Source organism: Saccopteryx bilineata, chromosome 9 (assembly GCF_036850765.1).
Source record: "Saccopteryx bilineata isolate mSacBil1 chromosome 9, mSacBil1_pri_phased_curated, whole genome shotgun sequence".
Classification (NCBI taxonomy): Eukaryota; Metazoa; Chordata; class Mammalia; order Chiroptera; family Emballonuridae; genus Saccopteryx; species Saccopteryx bilineata.
In genome coordinates, this window is record NC_089498.1 from 31,228,296 (window position 1) to 31,234,881 (window position 6,586).

Below are 6,586 nucleotides of genomic sequence, written 5' to 3' on the forward strand. Positions count from 1 at the left end.
TGAACAACTAAAGTGTCAAAAAAACGAAAAACTGATGATTGATGCTTCTCATCTCTCTCCCAGTTCCTGTCTGTCTGTCCCTATCTATCCCTCTCTCTGACTCTCTCTCTGTCCCTGTAAAAAAAGAAAAAAAAATCATGTGTTCTAACTCAACTAATAAAGACTGAGAATGTTTTTTTAAAAAATGGACTGAAAGGAACATTTTGGTAAAGACTGAGTCAGTGGGGAAGATGAAGGTGATGTGACTGAGACAGGGAGAGGTAGTTTTAGCTCTGCTCTATGTTTTATTTATTTTTTGAGAGAGTGTGAGAGAAAGAGACAGGAAGGGGGACAGTGAGAAACATCAACTCATGGTTGCTTTCACTTTAGTTGTACATTGAGCTTCTCCTGTGTGCCCTGAGTGAGGTTGTGACAGTGTCCCCTTGCTCAAGCAAGTAACCTTGGGCTTTTCATGCCAGTGACCTTTGGGCTCAAGCTAGCGAGCTCTGAGATGGTGGGGATGATCCCCGGCTCAAGCCAGCCACCTCGGCCTGACGATCCCAGGTTCAGAGCCAGAGACCTTGGGGTTCTGAACCGCTGACCTCAGTGTTCCAGGTCACACTTAATCCACTGTGCCCCACAGGTCAGGCTGTTTTATTTCTTTTTTAAGTATTGGAAGTGTCGCTGTGGTTGGCACGAATATAAAAGCAGGCTTCCTCTACCAAGAATGTGCCACTTAGGCACATTCAAGCTTTCTGTTTCCTAGGGTGAAACCCAAACTGAAGAATAATTAGTGAATAAGAAAAAGGGAGAGGTGTGGGTGGGAGGCAGGGACTCGGAGGGAGAGAGACTGAAGAGACTGAAACTAAAAGAAACAGTACAGCCTGTGAGGAACTAGCAGTATCTGCATAGAGAAAATGCTATTATTTTCATTTTCCTATTTTTTTTTTCAATTTTACTTTCAAAAACAGGAAGGAAAGAAAAAGAAAGTTGTATTAAAAAAAATGTACCAGGTAAATTCTAATGCACATAAAGCTGGTGTAGCACTGTTAATAGACAAAACACAAAGCAAGGTAGGTAGGAAAGGTAATGTCTTACATAGATAACGAGAACATTGCACCAAAAATTGTAACAGCCACAAATTTTTATGCTTCTTTTAGCATAGTTTTGAAAAGCAGAAAGCAGGCTCGGGAACAAAATCAACAAGTTCAAAATTATAGTTAGAGGCCAAGAGTCCTCTTTCAGAAAACTATAGTTCAAGGAGGCAGCAATGTGAAAAAAGGAAGAAGAAGAAGATGAAGAAGGAGGAGGAGGAGGAGGAGGAGGAGGAGGAGGAGGAGGAGGAGGAGAAGAAGAAAAATGGAGCCACTTGAAAACAGAGTTGGAGCTGCTATGTCAGAGAAACTGCCTTGCAATGTGAAAGAAGAAGAAGAAGAAGAAAGAAGGAAGAGGAGGAAAAGGAGGAGGAGGAGGAGAAGAAGGAGGAGAAGAAGAAGATAAATGGAGCCACTTGAAAACAGAGTTGGAGCTGCTATGTCAGACAAACTGCCTTGCACAGCTTATGCCTCAAACCTTTGGAATGTTAAAACAGGGCAAAATAACCTTTGGACTGGGCCTAAAACAACATTATGTCCCAAACAACTGTTTGTAAAGATAACAAAGGAAGCAGATATTGTGACTACTGGACTGATGGTTACCATTAAAACACTTTTAGAATTAACATCACTGTGTTAGCTTATGGAAATATCTTCCCTCTATTGATGAAATTGTTCCCTTCTGTTTCTCATCAATACACCTTGCCTTTGTTTCCTAATAAGAACTCTAGGTATTTGAGTTTCTGTGTGAATCAGTGCTTCCCAAATGACTCTCTCTTTTTTAAAATCTCAGATAAATGCTCATGACCTCTCACTTTGGCCTTTGCGTTTAGGTTAACATACCATAAGGACAGAGAATCTGAATAACAAAAGTAAGCCACAGTTTCAGTCAAATGCACACACATGCTCCTACTAACACACACTGAACTTTGTTCCCAGAGCCTTCCTCTTGGTTCAGGCACAGCACACTGACAAATATTGACTGTACACCAAGCCGTGGGGCCAAGGTTTTCAGTGAAGGACTATTTTAATTGCTCTAATACAAGTCCATATTCACTGCCTCATGGAAGTCACAAACAGATATCCCCCTAAAGTGCTTATACTTGAAAACTTTAAAACCTATATCTAAAATGGTTTTTTAGGTTAAAGAGAAGGGATAAAACTTCTTCTCAGAAAAAAAAAATTAGAGTTTAAGTGCATTTATTATAAAAACAAAAAGTTAAAATAAATGATCTGAACTTTTATTTTGGTTTTCTTAAATTTATTTATTTTTATAAACATAATAGGAGGGAGGTGTTAAAACTGATATAACAGCACAATATAATAAGTATTCCAGATTTTGGGAAGGGATGAAGAAGAAGATTTTCAGAATGCTTCACCAGAATGCCCCCCAACTTGATCACAGTAGACTAATGATATGCTTTGTGGTTAGTCAGTGACAGCAGCCTGATGCATTTTACTTTCTGCATGTAAAGCCAGTAGCCACGCCCACCATCACAGCTGCCTGGCCCATGCAGGTTTGCATTTGATTCGGACAGTTGGTAATGAAACAATGGAGCCAAGAACTGGTGGGCCATTAGCTTTAATCCTAGCTTGCACTCGGCGGGCAAGAAATACACATAGTGGGAAAACCACTTCCCTTTCTATTCAGGGTTACCAAAGCCACTGACTTATCCGAGTTTCCTAGAATCAAAGGTTTCTACCTAACCAGCCTTATTCACCTCTGTTCTCTATCTCCTTCTCCCTGCACAAACTCTGCACTAACTGGCTTCTTCCTCAGCACTCCACCATCTTGGCTGCTTCTCCTGGCCTACACCACGTGGCCTTTCTCTGCTCTCCTACAGCATGGGCTTCTCTTAGAACTTAATAATCACTCTTCCCCAGAACAACGTGATCTCTTTTCCTTTTAAAATCTTTTGGCGTGAAAGCCCTCCCCCAACACATATTAACATAATCACGCCCATCCCAAGCAAGAAGAGCAACTAATATTATCACCTGGGTGACGGGCTTCCACGTGGGCAGCACCATCCTTAACAAAGTGAGCATAATATATTTTATCTGCCCAACACTGCACCAAATCCCACTGAGTTATCTGGTCCCCTTGGCTGACGAAGAACACCTAGGCAAGGAGCACTGGCACCATCTGGGGTGATGTTCTTCAAGTGAGTGACCAACCTATTAGGTTGTGGAGCTGCAACAGCCTGGGGGCCCTTGCAGACTCCCCAGACATTACAAGTGCTGCACTTGCCAGTGCACTGATCAAAAATCACTAAGACTTCCACTTCATCTCCAGCCTGAAACTCAATGCCATCCTGAACTCCTTTCACATGGAAAAAGAGCTTTTTGCTATCTCCTACTTCACAGTTGATGAAGTTGAACTGATCTTTTCTTTTTTAATTAAGTGAGAGCAGGGGAGGCAGAGAGACAGACTCTGGCATGCACCCTGACCTGGGATTCACCCCACAAGTCCTTTATGGGGCAATGCTCTGCCCATCTGGGGCATTTGTCCACTGCTCAGCAACCAAGCTATATTTAGCACCTGAGGGAGAGGCCTTGGAGCCATCCTCAGTGCCCAGGGCCAAGTCACTCCCATCAATCAAGCCATGCCTGCAGGGGGTGGGGGGAGAGATAGAGAGAGAGAGAAAGAGAGAGAAATGGGAGGGTAAAGGTAGAGAAGCAGATGGTTGCTTCTTCTGTGTGCCCTGACCAGAAATCAAACCTGGGATATCCACACACGAGGCTGACACTCTGCTGACTAGGGCCCAAACTGATCTTTCACACACTCCACAGTGGCCCTATGCAGGGGTGTGGTGTTGTGGGACACAGTCTGTGAATGTTGGCCCAGGAGGCATAATTGGAATTCGACACTTTCTCCTTTCCACAGACAATCCCCTTTGCTGGCCATTCCAACTATGCCAAATGGATAGACCTCGTTTTTCATATCCTCTTCCTTCATGATCTCAATCAATCCTTTGTACTCAGTCTGTGTTAGGTCAGCACTACTCAAGGGGTGAATGACTTTATGAGAGTAGATGGCTTCTTCAGTAATGCCACTTGCCGAACATGTTTTGTTGACTTTTTCTGTACTGACTATGCTGCCTTCGAACAAGCTGTACTCAACCATCTCCCCCAGTTCCAGGCTATTGACATCACCAGAGAACTCTCACATAAAGGAAAAAGATTTCCTTATCATGATTTGCTGTTTCAGTAAACCCAGAATTATCCTTTAGAGTTGCCACATAGCCCAAGAGCCTCTGGAGTTAGAATTACAACCTAAAAGTGGCATACAGGTTGCAAGCTGCTGTCCAGGCCTCTGTTTGTCACTAATACTAAATTCTACCTTATCCTCTATTTTGAGGAGAAGCAGATTCATCCACATCTTTGGCTTGAAAGCAATAGTCAGTTTCACCCGACAACCATCATAAGCAATAATACCATCCTCAGTCTCCTTTGCTTTGCCTTTATTTGGGCTAATGACTTTAGGATTGGAAAAAGTGGCTACTTTTTCTACAGTGCCCAGAAAGTGATGATCTGAATGGGAATGAAACAAAGCTGTGCCCTTGGGAAATTTTTTAATCCTAATAGTGTGATTTCTTTGGGTAAAGGACGTATCAGGAACCACAGTAAATTCCACTTAATCTGCAGTATAGAGCCAATTCCCATCTAGAATTTCACATTTCTCTGGCTTCATTAGTAAACTGAAATGTATTTGACAGAAACGTCTATGTTGGTTGCTTGTTCTAATTTGTCACATTGGTCTGTTGAAATATTAAACATAACATGGTCGCCTTCCAACAGGGTCACATTGGATTTTGTATCTTCGTCTCCAAAGGGAAGTTCTTTAGGAATCACAAAGTCAACTTTAATGTGACCTGGGTCACTCTGGTTTTTACTGGGTACTTTTGGGATAACTTTGTTTACAGTTCCTTTAATGCTAATACCTTTAAAAATGACTGTTACTTGAGGCAATAGCCCGACACATCTGTTGTCACTTCTTTACCATTTCTGTCCTTGGTTGTGAATTCCATGTCATCTCCAGGCTGTAAGGTTTCTAAATGAAAGAATTATCTCTTTTACAACATCACCTCTTCCAATAAAGCCCAATACCTCCTTCATGGCACAAACTACTCCCTGACAGTGGGCTTGTTTCTCTTTCAATAGTGAATGCTTTGAGTACCTGCAGCACCAGTATGTCTATTGTTATCAGTTACAAAGTTTATTTTATCTCTGGTTTCCAGCTGAAGGTTCCTGTTCACATCTTCAGGGGTCTAAATCAGATAAAACACTTATTGTCCATTCGCTCATTCTTCAGGGAGGATTTCTGGTTTTATCTTTACCAGTTGAACAGCAATGGGTTTCCCAGTCCACCGGTCAGATCCACCGATCAGATGATACTTTGAATTCAACATCGTGTCCTACTTTTAAGTCCTGCAGGTTGCCACTATCCTGTGAACAGTAGAAGAAAAGTCTAACTTGACATTCTGAACGCTGAATATACCCACAAGAGGTTGGTAGTTTTTCAATAACCCCATTTTCACGCAGTGCTGCTGAAGTACTGTTGGGGTATCCCGTTGTGTCCACTGTTTTTGGAGAAGGTTTGGATCAAAGCTCATCTTACAGTGATAATCAAATATTGCACTCTCAGTAGTAGTTGCTGATTCTTCCTTTTCGGTATACTTTTCAAAGGATGAAAGTTGCTAGTACTAAAAAAATAAGAGAGAAATTTATCTATCAATCAAGCTAGTGAAGAATACACCTGCTGCTGCACCGGACAGTCTCACATTACCACACACACACACACACAAAAGGAAACACAAGAAGCAGCACTGGGAAGTGCTCTTTCAAAGATGTTAAGTAGGCACAAACTTTCTGTTTCAGATCAAGTGTTGTGTCTTCAACTTAAGTGTACTCTTCTTCAGTCTTGTTGGTTGTTCCAAGATTTGTTCTTTGTCTGATCTGGACTTCAAGGAGCTGTTTCAGGTGGTAAAATCTGTTCTGTTACACTTCATACCCGACAGCTCAGCACTCCCTCTCCCGTGATGTTATAAGTAGCAGGCCCAGTATGTAGGAACAAATCTCACTTCTCTTGCAAGAGTTCTGGGCTCCAAGCATATGCACAGGAAGGGGATGGGTTGATCCAAAATTTCAATTTAGAAGCTAGGGAAAACCCTCAAAAGTAAAAAAGGAGCCTGACCTGTGGTGGCGCAGTGGATAAAGCGTTGACCTGGAAATGCTGAGGTCGCCGGTTCGAAACCCTGGGCTTGCCTGGTCAAGGCACATATGGGAGTTGATGCTTCCAGCTCCTGCCCCCTTCTCTCTCTCTCTCTCTCTCTCTCTCTCTCTCTCTACCTCCCTCCCTCCCTCCCTCTCTCTTTCCTCTCTAAAAATGAATAAATAAAATAAAATTTAAAAAAAAAGTAAAAAAGGAGATTTCAAGATGGCAACAGAGTAGGCAGGTGGATGTTTCCCTCGCTTCCTTCCAGGACCAAACTGGAGTTATAACTAAATTTAAA

At 42.3% G+C, this 6,586-nt stretch overlaps 1 pseudogene; it reads right to left on the reverse strand.

Annotated features, from left to right (window-relative positions):
• Positions 1 to 2,369: 2,369 nt before the first annotated feature.
• LOC136313481 (cold shock domain-containing protein E1-like) lies at positions 2,370 to 5,686 on the reverse strand (annotated as a pseudogene).
• Between the last annotated feature and the right edge of the window lie 900 nt (positions 5,687 to 6,586).